We start from the raw sequence: 18,666 nt of genomic DNA, 5'->3' as shown, positions 1-18,666 counted from the left end.
CTAGATTTGAGACACACATCAGTGGGAAATTGCAAATAGATTTAAACTCACAGCAGTAGGATAATACATCTTGATTTAAAACTCACAGTAGTGGGAAAATGCACCTAGATTTAACCTCACAGCATGTGGAAAATGCACATAGATTTGAAACTCAGAGCAGTGGGAAAATGCACCTAGATTTGAAAAACACAGCAGTGGGAAATTGCAAATAGGTTAAAACCCACAGCAGTAGGATAATACATCTTGATTTGAAACTCACGGTAGTGGGGAAATGCACATATATTTAAACTCACAGCAGTGGGAAAATGCACCTAGATTTGAACCACACAGTAGTGGGAAAATGCCCCTAGATTTGAAACACACAGTAGTAGGAAAATGCATGTAGGTTTGAAACACAGAGCTATGGGAAATTTCACCTAGATTTAAACTCACAGCAGTGGGAAATGCACCTAGTTTTAAGACTCACAGCAGTGGGAAAATGCACCTAGATTTGAAACACACAGCAGTGGGAAATTACACCTAGATTGAAACTCACAGCAGTAGGAAAATGCACCTAGATTTAAAGGTCACAGGAGTGGGAAAATGCACCAAGATTTAAATCTCACAGTAGTGGGAAAATTCACCTAGATTTAAAACTCACAGCAGTGTCAAAATGCACACTGATTTCAAACTCACAGTATTGGGAAGCTGCATCTAGATGTAAACTCAGAGCAGTGGAAAAATGCACCTAGATTTGAAACACACAGCAGTGGGAAATTGCAAATAGATTTAAATTCACAGCAGTAGGATAATACATCTTGATTTAAAACTCACAGTAGTGGGAAAATGCACCTAGATTTTAACTCTAAACAATGGGAAATTGCACCTAGATTTGAAACACACAGTAGTGGGGAAATGCACCTACATTTGAACACACAGCAATGGGAAAATGCACCTAGATTTAAACTCACAGTTGTGGGAAATTGCACCTAGATTTAAAACTCACAGCAGTGGGAAAATGCACCTAGATTTGAAACACAGAGTAGTGGGAAAATGTACCTAGATTTGAAACACACAATAATGGGAAAATGCACCTAGATGTAAAACTCACAGCAGTGGGAAAATGCACCCTTATTTCAAACTCACAGTAGTGGGAAAATTCACCTAGATTTAAATTCACAGCAGTGGGAATATGCACCTAGATTTAAAACTCACAGCAGTGGGAAAATGCACCTAGATTTGAAACACAGAGTAGTGGGAAAATGTACCTAGACTTGAAATACGCAATAATGGGAAAATGCACCTAGATTTAAAACTCACACAAGTGGGAAAATGCACTCTTATTTAAAACTCACAGTAGTGGGAACATGCACCTAGCTTTGAAACACACAGTAGTGGGAAAATGCACCAAGATTTGAAACACACAGTAGCAAGAAAATGCACATGGATTTGAAACTCACAGTAGTGGGAAAATGCACCTAGATTTAAAACTCAAAGTAGTGGGAAAATGCATCTAGATTTGAACCACACAATAGTGGGAAAATGCACCTAGATTTGAAACACACAGTAGTAGGAAAATGCACCTAGGTTTGAAACACGGAGCTATGGGAAATTTCACCTAGATTTAAATCTCACAGCAGTGAGAAATGCACCTAGATTTAAGACTCACAGCAGTGGGAAAATGCACCTAGATTTGAAACACACAGCAGTGGGAAATTACACCTAGATTTAAACTCACAGCAGTAGGAAAATGCACCTAGATTTAAAGCTCACAGGAGTGGGAAAATGCACCTAGACTTAAATCTCACAGTAGTGGGAAAATCCACCTAGATTTAAAACTCACAACAGTGTGAAAATGCACCCTGATTTAAAACTCACATTAGTGGGAAGATGCACCTAGATGTAAACTCACTGCAGTGGCAAAATGCAGCTAGATTCAAAACTCAGAGCAGTGGGATATTGCACCTAGATTTGAAACACACAACAATGGGAAATTGCACCTAGATTTGAAACACACAGTAGTGGGGAAATGCACCTAGATTTCAACACACAGCAATGGGAAAATGCACCTAGATTTAAACTCACAGCAGTGGGAATATGCACCTAGATTTGAAACACACTGTAGTGGGAAAATGCACCGAGATTTGAAACACACAGTAGCAATAAAATGTACATGGATTTGAAACTCACAGCAGTGGAAAAATGCACCTAGATTTAAACTCACAGCAGTGGAAAAATGCACCTAGATTTAAATCTCACAGCAGTGGGAAAATGCACCTAGATTTGAACCACACAGTAGTGGGAAAATGCACCTAGATTTGAAACACACAGTAGTAGGAAAATGCACCTAGATTTGAAACACAGAGCTATGGGAAATTTCACCTAGATTTAAACTCACAGCAGTGGGAAATGCACCTAGATTTAAAACTCACAGCAGTGGGAAAATGCACCTAGATTTGAAACACACAGCAGTGGGAAATTACACCTAGATTGAAACTCACAGCAGTAGGAAAATGCACCTAGATTTAAAGCTCACAGGAGAGGCAAAATGCACCAAGAATTATATCTCACGGTAGTATGAAAATTCACCTAGATGTAAAACTCGAAGAAGTGTGAAAATGCACCCTGATGCAAAACTCACAGTAGTGGGAAGATGCATCTAGATGTAAACGCAGAGCAGTGGGAAATGCACCTAGATTTGAAACACACAGCAGTGGGAAATTGCAAATAGATTTAAAGTCACAGCAGTAGGATAATACATCTTGATTTGTAACTCACGGTAGTCGGAAAATGCACATAGATTTAAATTCACAGCAGTGGGAAAATGCACCTAGATTTGAACCACACAGTAGTGGGAAAATGCACATATATTTGAAACACACAGTAGTAGGAAAATGCACGTAGGTTTGAAACACAGAGCTATGGGAAATTTCACCTAGATTTAAACTCACAGCAGTGGGAAAATGCACCTAGATTTAAACTCACAGCATTGGGAAATGCACCTAGATTTAAGGCTCACAGCATTGGGAAAATGCACCTAGATTTGAAACACACAGCAGTAGGAACATGCACCTAGATTTAAAGCTCACAGGAGTGGGAAAATGCACCGAGATTTAAATCTCAAAGTAGTGGGAAAGTCCACCTAGATTTAAAACACACAGCAGAGTGAAAATGCACCCTGATTTAAAACTCACAGTAGTGAGAAGATGCACCTAGATGTAAACTCACTGCAGTGGCAAAATGCACCTAGATTTGAACCACACAGTAGTGGGGAAATGCACCGAGATTTGAAACACACAGTAGCAAGAAAATGCACATGGATTTGAAACTCACAGTAGTGGAAAAATGCACCTAGATTTAAACTCACATCAGTGGGAAAATGCACCTAGATTTGAACCACACAGTAGTGGGGAAATGCACCTAGATTTGAAACACATAGTAGTAGGAAAATGCACCTAGGTTTGAAACACAGAGCTATGGGAAATTTCACCAAGATTTAAACTCACAGCAGTGGGAAATGCACCTAGATTTAAATTTCACAGCAGTGGGAAAATGCACCTAGATTTGAAACACACAGCAGTGGGAAATTACATATAAATTGAAACTCACAGCAGTAGGACAATGCACCTAGATTTAAAGCTCACAGGAGTGGGAAAATGCACCAAGATGTATATCTCACAGTGGTGGGAAAATGCATCTAGATGTAAACTCACAGCAGTGGCAAAATGCACCTAGATCCAAAACTCAGAGCAGTGGGAAAATGCACCTAGATTTGAGACACACATCAGTGGGAAATTGCAAATAGATTTAAACTCACAGCAGTAGGATAATACATCTTGATTTAAAACTCACAGTAGTGGGAAAATGCACCTAGATTTAACCTCACAGCATGTGGAAAATGCACATAGATTTGAAACTCAGGGCAGTGGGAAAATGCACCTAGATTTGAAAAACACAGCAGTGGGAAATTGCAAATAGGTTAAAACCCACAGCAGTAGGATAATACATCTTGATTTGAAACTCACGGTAGTGGGGAAATGCACATATATTTAAACTCACAGCAGTGGGAAAATGCACCTAGATTTGAACCACACAGTAGTGGGAAAATGCCCCTAGATTTGAAACACACAGTAGTAGGAAAATGCATGTAGGTTTGAAACACAGAGCTATGGGAAATTTCACCTAGATTTAAACTCACAGCAGTGGGAAATGCACCTAGTTTTAAGACTCACAGCAGTGGGAAAATGCACCTAGATTTGAAACACACAGCAGTGGGAAAGTACACCTAGATTTAAACTCACAGTAGTAGGAACATGCACCTAGATTTAAAGCTCACAGGAGTGGGAAAATGCACCTAGATTTAAATCTCACAGTAGTGGGAAGATCCACCTAGATTTAAAACGCACAGCAGAGTGAAAATGCACACTGATTTAAAACTCACAGTAGTGAGAAGATGTGCCTAGATGTAAACTCACTGCAGTGGTAAAATGCACCTAGATTCAAAACTCAGAGCAGTGGCAAAATGCACCTAGATTTGAAACACACACCAATGGAAAATGAATGCACCTAGATTTAAACTCACAGTAGTGGGAAAATGCACCTAGATTTAAAACTCACAGCAGTGGGAAAATGCACCTAGATTTGAAACACAGAGTAGTGGGAAAATATACCTAGATTTGAAAAACACAATAATGGGAAAATGCACCTAGATGTAACACTCACAGCAGTGGGAAAATGCACCTTTATTTAAAACTCACAGTAGTGGGAAAATTCACCTAGATTTAAACTCACAGCAGTGGGAATATGCACCTAGATTTAAAACTCACAGCAGTGGGAAAATGCACCTAGATTTGAAACACACCGTAGTGGGAAAATGCACCGAGATTTGAAACACACAGTAGCAAGAAAATGCACATGGATTTGAAACTCACAGTAGTGGTAAAATGCACCTAGATTTAAACTCACAGCAGTGTAAAAATGCACCTGGATTTAAACTCACAGCAGTGGCAAAACGCACCTAGATTTAAAACTCACAGCAGTGGGAAAATGCTCCTAGATTTGAACCACACAGTAGTGGGAAAATGCACCTAGATTTGAAACACACAGTAGTAGGAAAATGCACCTAGGTTTGAAACACAGTGCTATGGGAAATTTCCCCTAGTTTTAAACTCACAGCAGTGGGAAATGCACCTAGATTTAAAACTCATAGCAGTGCGAAAATGCACATAGAATTGAAACACACAGCAGTGGGAAATTACACCTAGATTGAAACTCACAGCAGTAGGAAAATGCACCTAGATTTAAAGGTCACAGGAGTGGGAAAATGCACCAAGATTTAAATCTCACAGTAGTGGGAAAATTCACCTAGATTTAAAACTCACAGCAGTGTCAAAATGCACACTGATTTCAAACTCACAGTATTGGGAAGATGCATCTAGATGTAAACTCAGAGCAGTGGAAAAATGCACCTAGATTTGAAACACACAGCAGTGGGAAATTGCAAATAGATTTAAATTCACAGCAGTAGGATAATACATCTTGATTTAAAACTCACAGTAGTGGGAAAATGCGCCTAGATTTAAACTCACAGCATGTGGAAAATGCACCTAGATTTGAAACACACAGCAGTGGGAAATTACACCTAGATTGAAACTCACAGCAGTCAGATAATGCACCTAGATTTAAAGCTCACAGGAGTGGGAAAATGCACATATATTTAAATCTCACAGTAGTGGGAAAATCCACCTAGATTTAAAACTCACAGCAGTGTTAAAATGAACCCTGATTTAAAACTCACAGTAGTGGGAAGATGCACCTAGATGTAAACTCACTGCAGTGGTAAAATGCACCTAGATTTGAAACACACAACAATGGGAAATTGTGCCTAGATTTGAAACACACAGTAGTGGAGAAATGCACCTAGATTTGAACACAGAGCAATGGGAAAATGCACCTAGATTTAAACTCACAGTAGTTGGAAAATGCACCTAGATTTAAAACTCGCAGCAGTGGGAAAATGCACCTAGATTTGAAATACAGAGTAGTGGGAAAATGTACCTAGATTTGAATCACACAATAATGGGAAAATGCACCTAGATTTAAAACTCACAGCAGTGGGAAAATGCACCCTTATTTAAAACTCACATTAGTGGGAAAATTCACCTAGATTTAAACTCACAGCAGTGGGAATATGCACCTAGATTTGAAACACACCGTAGTGGGAAAATGCACCGAGATTTGAAACACGCAGTAGCAAGAAAATGCACATGGATTTGAAACTCACAGTAGTGGGAAAATGCACCTAGATTTAAACTCACAGCAGTGGAAAAATGCATCTAGATTTAAACTCACAGCAGTGGAAAAATGCACCTAGATTTAAAACTCACAGCAGTGGGAAAATGCACCTAGATTTGAACCACACAGTAGTGGGAAAATGCACCTAGATTTGAAACACACAGTAGTAGGAAAATGCACCTAGGTTTGAAACACAGAGCTATGGGAAATTTCACCTAGATTTAAACTCACAGCAGTGGGAAATGCACCTAGATTTAAAACTCATAGTAGTGGGAAAATGCACCTAGATTTGAAACACACAGTAGTGGGGAAATGCACCTAGATTTGAAACACACAGTGGGAAAATGCAGCTAGATCTAAAAGTCAAAGCAGTTGAAAAATGCACCTTAATAATAAAATTCACAGTAGTGGGAAAATGCACCTAGATTTAAACTCACAGCAGTGGAAAATTGCACCTAGATTTGAAACTCACAGTAGTGGGAAAATGTACCTAGATTTGAAACACACAGCCGTGAGGAAATCTACCTACATTTTAAACTCGCTTACATTCAACAGCATAGTGAAAACCACTTATATTCAAACTTTAGCAGCGTAATGAAATACCAGTTACACAGTTAGGCTAGATGCAAGTTGGTGTAAAATAATTAGGTCATGAGAGTGGTGGGGTTTTACTGGAGTGCAGTAATGGCTGCTCTCCCCGCCCACACCACACTTACCTTATCATTCACTGTAGGTTGTCTGTGTCAGGTGTACCAGGCAAACACATGCAAACACAGAGTGAAGCTGCTTAGTGGGGGAGCTGCCCTTTGCCTCTGGCCCTTCAAGCCCAGGGCTGCTGGGCAAGGGTGCCCTGAGAGAGCCTGTTAGGCAGAAACCTGTGCAGTTCCCTTAGGGACCACTGCAAAAGATTTAGGACTACATGTGTTTGGCAGTAAACCCCCTTGGTAGCAGTCTGTACCACACAGATTCACTTGGTAGCTGTGGCTGAGCAGTCAGACTTCCCTCAAGAAGAGTTAGGCAGTATATAGAGTATACACCATAGGTACAGAGATACAGTAGCACAAGCAAACACTGACCAGAGCTTTGGTGTAAAAGTATATAATTATTTATTTAAAGACACACTTGTAATTTACACTAGCACACAAGAGGTAAGTAAATTCAACACACAGTCGCTATTATAGATATACAACCCTGGTTACTTATTAGACAAGTCTTAATGAGAAACACCACTTATTTTCAGACAGAGGTGAGCGCTTAGCATAAGATGGCACTCTAATAAGTTATTAAAAAGGGAGGGAAAAAGGCAATGGAAGCATACAAATTTCAATACTTTTCAACGAACCACAGTAAGGCGGGATAGGCAGAGTTCTACTGGAGAGCAAGGAAGTCAATTGCAAGGCCCACTCTTGGAGAGAACAAGCAGAAGGGGTCCAGGTTCACACAGTGGGGGTATGCCCAAAGAGTCTTGTAGATAGTTTGCACACAAAGAATGGAATTAAAGTCACGAAAAGTTAGTTAGGTTGTCCCAGGCCATCCCAGGTTAGAAAGTCGAGGCTTTACTGTCACCCCGAACAGTACCTTAAGTGGGAAGGACGCTCCAGCGGGGGCAGTTGTTCCTGGCAGCGGGTGAAAGTCAGTGTTTCGTCCAGAGGAAGAGGAGGTCTCGACGTGGAGGAAAGATGAAGGTCATTGCACTGCCAGGAAAGAAACCAGCCGCGGAGTTCTTCGGTTAAAAGGTACTACCCTTCTATTTGCGGTAGTGGTAAACCCTGGTATTCTGGTTGCCGGGGTGCTTGGCATGGGCAAGGCAGCCACGAGATGCTTCAGGAAGGCGAAAAGAAGACAAAACTGGTTATCCCCACCAGTCAAAGGAAGAAGACTCTCCGGACTGGAGATCTCCTCTGTCGTCAGGAAAAGTGGTGAGACTCCACCGGTGGTGTCGTCGTTGCAGGTCGGCTCAGCTTCTCCCTCCTCGGATTCTTAGGTCCTGTGGTGACTTCTGAAGTTCCAGTCCCCAAAGCCCTGCTTTTATGCAGAAAACCCCCATTCATTCAGCCTAGCTGTCAATCAAACATGCTAAGTGGTGAGCCGGCTGGCTCACCACTTGGGCCAATCACACAAGAGTGCGACTTGAGTTTCCAAGGCAACTCAGTCCAGAGTGCCTAAACCCCCTCTGACACCCCCTGTGGTACCCAGACAGAGTGGCACCACTTTTGTAGGCTTCTGTGGAGAAGCCTGCCAAAAAGTGGAACAAAGGGCTCGACTTTGTTTGGAGTCACAGAAGAGAACACAAACACCATTTTTGAATTGAGTTCTTGCAAAAAATACCAACCGGTAAATTAATATTAAATAAATAAACCGGCGGTATGTTCGAGGCTATAGGAATTAAATCATTAAAGTTGGTAGGCTCGAACAATGGGAAAATCCCATAGAGATATATTCGCGGTCGAATATAAAAAGTAGTATCCACTGCCACCAGCCAAAACTCGATCAGGGGGGATGGAGACGTGCCCCCTCGAACAACAGACCCCGGGGCAATCGAATTGCCCCGACCAGTACGTCCACAATATGATGGTTTGTACTGGTTTCTGTTCATAATTTGGGACTAGTAAAGCCAATGGTGACTTTACATGCCCTGGGAGACAGTAGCCAGTCCCAGAATATGGAGTCTAGGTTTGGGGGTCGCTACGACACCCCTGGGTTACGGCACGGAGGGTGCTGTGTAACCCACATCAAAAACATATGAAACCCTATGGAGTAAAAGACCCCATAGCCCATAAAACACATGGAAAGACAAAGGAACACCTCAAATCATGTCTAAGATTGGCAGTAAAAGAGTCTCACTCTTAGCAGGAGAAAGAAATAAACCCCAAAAAATCCAGCAAAGCTGCTGGGGGACTCACTACGTTTGGGAATTAGCCTTTACAGAGAATTCTCCCTAACAGAGCCTCTGAAAAGTGGTCACATGACTACACTAGCCCATCCAATAGGATCAGACTAGGGTGGGATTAGTGTGGAAAGTTTGGATCTGCTCGCAAACACACAATATCACCCCAAATTAGCTTCAAACGGTAAAAGAGGAAGCCTCAAGCCTCACAACCTACTCACCAGGCAGAGTGCTGCAAGCAATGGGCACTGGAGCCCCAAACAAAGCAATACAAATGCACCAGAGCACTCTCTGGGTGTTGCGGTCACGTGGTTATACTAGCCAGCCAATAGGATCAGCCTAGGGCAGAATTAGTGTGGCAAGTTTGAATCCGCCCACAAACACATGATATCACCCCAAATAGGCTTTAAATAGTAAAAAAATAGGACTCCTCGAAATTAAGTCCCCACTTGTTGAGTCCCCACACACAGCTCAGTGAAGAACATACAAAAAAAATTTATTAGTTAAACAAAATCAGGGGTATACAACCTTTGGCTCTCAAGATATTTTGGACTACGACTCCCATTAACATCTTCCAGCATATATGGTGTGGGATCATGGGAGCCATAGTCAAAAACATCTGTGGAGCCGCAGGTTGCAGAGCCTTATAAAAAGTTAAGGTAACTACCTTTAAAAAGGTGATGTCTGCAAATGGTGGAGATGTGAACATTAAGGTACAGGCACTCAGTCCCAACATATCAAAATGTCAAGTCCACAAACATTGGCAATTCCAGTGTAACAACACCTAGTGCAAAGTTACTAATTCCCTCATATGAAGTCTATCACACTACAAATGAAACCTTAGCTCGCGTTACGTCACTAGTTCACAACAATTGCTTTAAACATTAGGTAGCGCTCGTCCTTGCTATAGTTACAGTCTGTTTTGTGACGTAGTTGTGCAGTGTGAGTTAAGGTTACATTTGTGGTATAGGGAATTCGTTCATTTGGAATGAGTAATGTCACTTTAACACTGCAATTCCCATAATTTGTAAACTTTACATTGTATTGTTTCGGGCTTAGGCTTAAACTTAACATTTGCCTTCACAATAGGTAATCGTCATCATTCCCTTTTTTCTGAAACAATATTTCCATTAAAGGCTTCACCTATTTAAAATACAAAAATAGCTTACAATTTAAAATTTACATTATACAGTATATAGTCATAATACGTGTTACCATAACATGAGTAGTATGACCATGAGCGTTTTGATATCTATAGTTTAAGTAAAATTATGTTATTAACTTATTCTAATAGATTCTACATGAGGTTTAAGGACCCAAGTACAATGTTCACAGTTTATGTTTGAACGAAAAAGAACAAAGCTGGCCCACGGGAGAAAGGTAACCAGAACCGACGGGATCACAAGACTACACTGCAAAGCAATATTCTGAAGCGGATGCAATTAAGCAGAGTGACTGCAGAGGATTGGAGGAAGCTAAACATGTTTGGAAGCGTTGAGGAGATGATATGTTAGTGTGATGTTACACTTTCACAGAGATTTTCTAAAGAGACGATAGTGATTTCTCCGTCCCAGAGACGGTGGCATGTAATCAAAGGAAAGAGAGGACCGTGGATTAGAAGACACGTTTCAGTGATCCAGAGTCACCAAATTAACAAGTAGACCACATCGCCCCCAGCGAAGCGCTGGCGAAGTCAGGGAAATTCAGACCTCGCTGTCTTCTGCCTGAATGAGACTGAAGGGAGGCTGAAGTGAGTCTGCATTCCACCTGTCCCGTTGCGATGGGCGCGCGTGAGCAGCACTTTGTTTCCTAGCTGCTTAACCCGAGACCAGCCTTCAAGCTGTTTGCCCGTCCGCTCCTCCGGTTCCTGTTGCTAGGCAACGCTCAGACCACCCCTCCAGTCTCGGACTCCTCCGGCTCTGCCTGCCTCATAACATCCGGTCTGGGCGAAGCCCAGGCAAAGTCAGACCTTTTGCTGTCTGCTGCTGTCCGTGGCGGAACGTGGCACGTCACTAACTTTATATCTCGCAACATTGCCGTCCCAATGCAGCTTCATGTGGCTTCTCTGTGACTCTGAATCCGAGCACACCCAGTATCTGCATTTGCTGGGTATTTCATGTGTGTCACCTTTGTGTGCGCCTGGTCAATTATTCCTCCTTCCTATAGTATCTGTTTTTCACTCTCATCTTGGGACCATGCCACCTGCGCATTCTCAGCTCAATTTGAAATGCTCTTCTTCTGGGAATAATGCTAATTTTATCACTCCCCTTTGTAATGCTATCTCTACTGTTATCAATCTGGGTCTCTGGAACACCAGACCCTTATGTAATAAATCTACCTCTGTACTTAACTTATCATTTAGGCAAAACTTAACTTCCTTTGTATTACTGAGGTGTGGATTCCCTCTTTTAACACTACTGTCTCTGCTTCCCTTTCTACCTCTTCTACTTCATTTTGTCATACTTCCCTGCATCGCTGCTTGCAGTGGTGGTACCGATATCCTTGTTCATTCCCTTAGCGTGGGCACTCAGCGCCTTGCCTTCCCCCCCCCTTTACCCGCCCCTTCTTACCCCCCCCCCCTCTCCGCATCAGTCATCCCATGCAGGCGGAAGTAAAATTGACACAACACCAGTTTGGGTTGGAAGGTAAACATGCCTCAGCAGCTTTATTTGCATAAAGTCTTGGAGTTATCTTACAGGCGATCCGTAATTCACCGTCACCGATACACTATTCCGAGTGCGGCTACCTAGGGCTTTCCCCCCTCCCCCCTCCCCAATCGTACTCGTCCGGTGGACGCCTCGGATTGAGCCCGGCCCTGGCTATCCACCTCTCTCTACCCCGGCCGTTGTTGCAGTCAATTTTTTGTGCCCCCCATTTCACCCTGCCCATTGCTAGGTCTTGTAGCGGGTGCCCGACCCCCCGCACACTTGCCCCGTGTCCTAATCGGGCTCTAGCTAAAACCGGCAGCCACGCGGTGCCTCGCTAATGTTCAGGTTCCTATACCGGCACCACCACAAGTGCCCTTACAATTTCCTATACCGGCACCACCACAAGTGCCCTTACAATTTCCTATACCGGCACCACCACAAGTGCCCTTACAATTTCCTATACCGGCACCACCACAAGTGCCCTTACAATTTATTTACGTATCCGTATTTGGGCCGGCACCGCCCTCCGATGCCGGCCCCCACTTTCTGCCTGCCTAGTTGGCCGTCGCTTGCGACGTCCATCTAACCTTTTCTTACCAAACTCTGCTCAGCCCCCCCTACGCCTTCGCGTTGTTCTGGTTATTGGCATCCTAGTCCTACCCCCGCTATGCCAAACCCCCCCCCAGGTCTCCCTGCTGTGTCCCCGAGCCCCCAGAAACATCGGAATTCCCTCTCACTCAAGGCGCCCCCCCCCTCCAACTGCAGCCTTAGCAGGTGTCCCCCCCCCCCTTGGCTGGTGTCATATCTCTTCCAGATTCCCTGTCCCTCGTACTGTCTTCCTTTCCCAACTGTCTCCCCCATTCCCCCGGTCCCCTTATGCTGCGCCCCGCCAGGCCCCCTCTTTCCTGTCCTTGCTGGCCCTCCTTGTCCGAGCTCCCCCCGCCCCCGATGCTCCTACCTTTCTTCCTCCCTCCTCCAGCTCCCCCCCTCTTGCCCCTCCCCCTTCGTGACGACTTACCCCTGCTGTAATTTTTGGTCCCGGTAGCATACCCCCCCGTATTCTCCTCTTGTTCTCCTCCAACCAGCTTCACTTGCTGCCCTCTTTTTGTTTGTTGTTCGTTCCCTCCCCCCCCGCAATTTGGGTCTTGGAATTGCCTCCCAAGTCCCCTACATCCCTCCCCTTTTTCCCCAGGGCCTCCCCCAAGCCTATTGCTCTTGGGGCGCCGTGCATCTAAACTCTTGGCTGCTCGTTCCCCTGTGGGTCTGCTGGCAGTGCTTCGTAAAGGGATCGCAATGTAACTCCGCTGGGCGACCTGTAAGACAAAAGAGAACATTATTCACATACTTTTTATCGGGAGGGTGGGTGGGAAAACGAACGCAGCTCCGGCGAGACGGGAAACCGAGGGAGGATGTGTGAATGCTCACACAAGTCCGGGCTTTTATGCCCGGCTTCTCCCCGGTTTCCCGCCCTGCACCCAAAGCTTTCGCGCCCTGCCGGGGGGCGGGCCCCCGCCTTGCGTCATCCTCCGCTACAGGCGTGGGGGGAGGGGAAGGGCGGCCTGTACCGCCCCCACTAAGGGGCGGCGCCCGCCATGCCAGCTTTCGCTGGCGCGTTCGCCCCCCGTAGCGTGGGCACTCAGCGCCTTGCCTTCCCCCCCCCTTTACCCGCCCCTTCTTACCCCCCCCCTCTCCGCATCAGTCATCCCATGCAGGCGGAAGTAAAATTGACACGACACCAGTTTGGGTTGGAAGGTAAACATGCCTCAGCAGCTTTATTTGCATAAAGTCTTGGAGTTATCTTACAGGCGATCCGTAATTCACCGTCACCGATACACTATTCCGAGTGCGGCTACCTAGGGCTTTCCCCCCTCCCCCCTCCCCAATCGTACTCGTCCGGTGGACGCCTCGGATTGAGCCCGGCCCTGGCTATCCACCTCTCTCTACCCCGGCCGTTGTTGCAGTCAATTTTTTGTGCCCCCCATTTCACCCTGCCCCTTGCTAGGTCTTGTAGCGGGTGCCCGACCCCCCGCACACTTGCCCCGTGTCCTAATCGGGCTCTAGCTAAAACCGGCAGCCACGCGGTGCCTCGCTAATGTTCAGGTTCCTATACCGGCACCACCACAAGTGCCCTTACAATTTCCTATACCGGCACCACCACAAGTGCCCTTACAATTTCCTATACCGGCACCACCACAAGTGCCCTTACAATTTCCTATACCGGCACCACCACAAGTGCCCTTACAATTTATTTACGTATCCGTATTTGGGCCAGCACCGCCCTCCGATGCCGGCCCCCACTTTCTGCCTGCCTAGTTGGCCGTCGCTTGCGACGTCCATCTAACCTTTTCTTACCAAACTCTGCTCAGCCCCCCCTACGCCTTCGCGTTGTTCTGGTTATTGGCATCCTAGTCCTACCCCCGCTATGCCAAACCCCCCCCCCAGGTCTCCCTGCTGTGTCCCCGAGCCCCCAGAAACATCGGAATTCCCTCTCACTCAAGGCGCCCCCCCCTCCAACTGCAGCCTTAGCAGGTGTCCCCCCCCCCCTTGGCTGGTGTCATATCTCTTCCAGATTCCCTGTCCCTCGTACTGTCTTCCTTTCCCAACTGTCTCCCCCATTCCCCCGGTCCCCTTATGCTGCGCCCCGCCAGGCCCCCTCTTTCCTGTCCTTGCTGGCCCTCCTTGTCCGAGCTCCCCCCGCCCCCGATGCTCCTACCTTTCTTCCTCCCTCCTCCAGCTCCCCCCCTCTTGCCCCTCCCCCTTCGTGACGACTTACCCCTGCTGTAATTTTTGGTCCCGGTAGCATACCCCCCCGTATTCTCCTCTTGTTCCCCTCCAACCAGCTTCACTTGCTGCCCTCTTTTTGTTTGTTGTTCGTTCCCTCCCCCCCCCCGCAATTTGGGTCTTGGAATTGCCTCCCAAGTCCCCTACATCCCTCCCCTTTTTCCCCAGGGCCTCCCCCAAGCCTATTGCTCTTGGGGCGCCGTGCATCTAAACTCTTGGCTGCTCGTTCCCCTGTGGGTCTGCTGGCAGTGCTTTGTTTCAGGCTGTGATTCCTCCAAGACTCTCTGCTGGCTGCCGGCGGCAGAGAGTTCCCCCCCCCAGCCTGCTTCCACAGGGCACTCCCTGTATTTTAATGGCTGGCATCCTGGGAGGTGCCCCCCCCACTCGGGCCTCTCATACACATCCCGCATGTTGAAGTGCCGTCATCCATTCCAATGACATCAAAGCAGTGCCCACCTCAGACAGGTGGGTCCCGTCCCCTTCAAAATACCCTGGTACTTTTAAAGTGATGAGGGGATGGCGAATCCAAATCATCCCCCTGCCTTTCAGAAAACCGCCCATGCGATTATTTGTTTAGCGCCTTGCTTCTGCTAGGCGCCGTGGCGCAATGCCCCTTCCACTCCTGTCTTATGATTATCTCCGACCACATCACCTCGCAACCCCCTGAGCCCACTCCCCATCCTATGAAGAGGCTTCGCAATGGTTCTGACAGGTCCTTCCTTCCTTTGTCACCAAATCGTTGCCCCCTATATGTAACAATACGATATCAGGCCAGGGGTTTTCCCTTGCCGCCTGTTCCAAAGTTCCCCATACGGATGAGACCTTCAAGCCAGCCTTGGAGATCCAACTGATCTGTGTGTTCCGTATTCCCAAGTTCCCGTCCCTAAACGCCTGCCGTGCTCTGGCCGCTGCACGGGCCACGAAGGAGTGCCCCACGACCAAACCCTGGTTGCTTCTGAGGAGACATGACAGATCGTGTTAGCATATGTATACTGACTGATGTCCTTCCCCCCCTTTGCTGCCCTCGGCCCCCCCGCTCCCCCCTTGATTCCTTCCATTAGCGCACGTATAATATGTATTTATCCTATGCCCATCTCCCCAATTTCTTTACCATGTCCTCCCCCGGACCTTCCCTGCTTGCTGTTGTAGCTGCTCCTCCACTCACCAGGTCCCCTTTTTTATTTTTTTATTTTTTTTTTGTCCCGCCAAACCCCCCCCCTCCCTGCCGTTTCTGCCCCTCCATCTCCTAGCTCCATTTCCCCCCAGAGGCAGACTTCCCAGCCCTGTTCTTCCGTACCCAGTCTCCTGTCCCCCAGCTTTTGGTCCTTGCCCCCCCCCCCCTTATTCCTTGGGGCTGGCGTCCTCCCCCCTGTTCACTCTATTTGCCTAGCCGCACTATCTGGGATCCTCCACCTCCCTCCCCCTCATGCCCCCCTCCTTTCGTGCAGGCTTCCCCTTGCTGAAATTTGTCACCGTTACCCTCCATTTGTTATATAATGCTACTTTGTGATGCTTAACTGGTTGGTTTAATTGAACTATATTGCCCTGCAGATCATGCTTCAATGTGGTATTTGTGTTCTTACCCTTGCCCCCCCCCCCCAATTCCCGGTGTCTGGTTCTGTACCCCTTAATACTGTGCCCCCTTACTCCCTGTTTCGCCGGACCGAGCACCCCAATCCCCAGCCACTCTGCACGGGTGAGGGGGCTCGAAGCGAATGTGTGGTGCTCCGTGTGGTCTTGCTCCCCACACTGGTCAAAACAATTAGCCGCACAGTGAAGTAACTCGTCATCAGTGGCATGGAAGTGGTTTAAAGTTGAATTCATATATGAAGAAATTGCGCTGTTTTTAAATATTATTTAGTATATCTCCTTTGGTTGGAGGTCAACTTAATTCAGTCTTCACACTTACCCGCAAGGCATTGCAAGCTCCTTGTCCCCCCACCTCTTACCCTCGTCTTCCCCCATGACATAACATTTTCCTACCCTACAACGCCACGCGCCCCCTGAATGAGCTCCATGACAGGTGATTCACCACAAGCCCTGCGCCGCGCTGAGTTTGAACATTCTGGTCTCCCAGCCGACAAGGTGCCAGACAGCAGCGCAGAAAACTACCTACCCTCTTCCACCGCACGCATGATCGTCGTTCCCTCGCATGTTATCCCGTTCCATCCTGCCCAACCAATCGTTTTATATAAGTTCCGCACCCCCCGCGCTTCCCCGGCGACCCCATACTGATTGTCGGATCCAACGTGCCTGATGCGGCCCGTGATATTACCCTAGACACCGAAAGGAGAGAAGTCCCCATGCAGGGAAAGCAGGGGCAGCCTCATCAACTCGGTCCCTAATGTTTACCTCCATGCGTTACCTTTCCTTATTTAATACACGCGAACACCCGTGACTCCCACTTAAGGGCAGAGGGGCGCTACCACTCCCATCCTCACTCCTAAGTACTCCCGGAGCCCCTTTCCCACGGCAGTTTTAAACAAGTGCTAGTCACTGGTGCGCCCATGGTGGCCTCGTCGCCAAATGGGGCCTGCCATGCAAGCAACATTACCATCAAAATACCTGCATTGCGGCCATGAACCGCCGTGGCCGCAAGAGGGGCATGCCCTCCAAGCAACTGTGTCATAACATGTATGCCTAGCGTCGCGCCGTTCATAAATGTATCAAAGCGGGCAGATTTGTCTGCAGTGCAATGCTCTCAAATGGTGTGTGTGTGTTTCTCTGAAAATAAGCGGGTGTATTCAAAATGCTGGCTCATCGAACACCCAACATTACACGCACGGCTGATCATTATAAGAGTTATATCAAGGAATCAGACCCGAGAGACGTAGGGCCATTACATACTGTGAACACGGGTGTTGTTGAAGACGGCACCCCCATATTTGGGCGCTATATATAAATTAAATACAATGACAAATTCGGCTAACCCTGGACAAGCAATTCTTATTCAACATGCATTTCAGAGCATTGTGTGAGACCTACTGATATGTCTGGGAATGACCGCCTCGGACCCCCGAGCATCCCGGTCCTGGCCTAATCTACTAGCCTAGTGGCTCTTTCCACAGCCCTCTTGGTAAGAGACCGGCAACCCGTGTACCTCCGTGGACCATCTGTGGAGGGCATGCACATTCCTTCGAACATGCTTCTCCAGACATATGCGAAAGTGAGACTGTTTGAAAATGCCCACCATGTTGAACTGTGTAAGTATCAGCCTCGGTCACAAATATTCCACACCTGATGGATTCCGCAGATAACACACAAAAACCCGGTGTTTGCTGCAAACCGTTCCATTATTAAACAGTCTCCAGCTGTGCTGTGCAAGGCCAGCCACCACGAGCCATGTGCTAGCATTGCAAACCCGGTGTGCTGTGGTTCGTATCTATACACGAAATGTAATCGCTTTGCAATACAGGACTCCCACACAAGAACAGATGCAAGCCGCTGTTTTTTCAAATACCATTATCCGAAGAGCAACATGATAGGCATGCAGCCTTACCCCTTTCAAGGCTGGCATTCTAATGTATCCCTCACTTTAGCAGGTTCGGTTTTCACTAGCCCTGAACAGCCGGAGGCTGCCGCCGTGGCCATTCGTTTTGCGGCCCCTCCACTAACACAGGGCGCACCAAAACCTGGCCGCACCCCGTTCCCGCCAAACCACCTTCGCCCGCCAATTTTTTTTTTTTTTTTCTTTTTTTTCTTTTTTTTTTTGCCCTGCAGTCTAAATTCGGCATTACACATGTGAGAAATCCGGCCTAAAACTTCCTTCTCCCCTCGGCGGCCCTGACACCTGCACCACGGGCCGCCCATCAGCCAACGGTCCTCCTTCCCCTTACTGACCTAACAAACCCCCCTCCTTTTCGTGACCACTCGGTTCTGACCTCGAGTGCCAGTACTATGTCGCGGGTACTGTGTGGTCAGCCTAGTCTCCCCTGCCCCAAGAGGCCGTTGTCCCCCCTCCCCTTGTACCACACCCAACAACCTTCCTCTCGCTCGTCCCACCCCCCATCCCCTATTTCAATCTGCACGCCATTTCCAGGGCCCGCATGCCCGCTACCCCCAACAACCAGGACACCA

This window comes from Ambystoma mexicanum, chromosome 13 (genome assembly GCF_040938575.1).
Source record: "Ambystoma mexicanum isolate Mex_15411 chromosome 13, UKY_AmexF1_1, whole genome shotgun sequence".
Classification (NCBI taxonomy): domain Eukaryota; kingdom Metazoa; phylum Chordata; class Amphibia; order Caudata; family Ambystomatidae; genus Ambystoma; species Ambystoma mexicanum.
The sequence above is the reverse complement of the archived record's forward strand: the minus strand, read 5'-3'. Positions refer to the sequence as shown.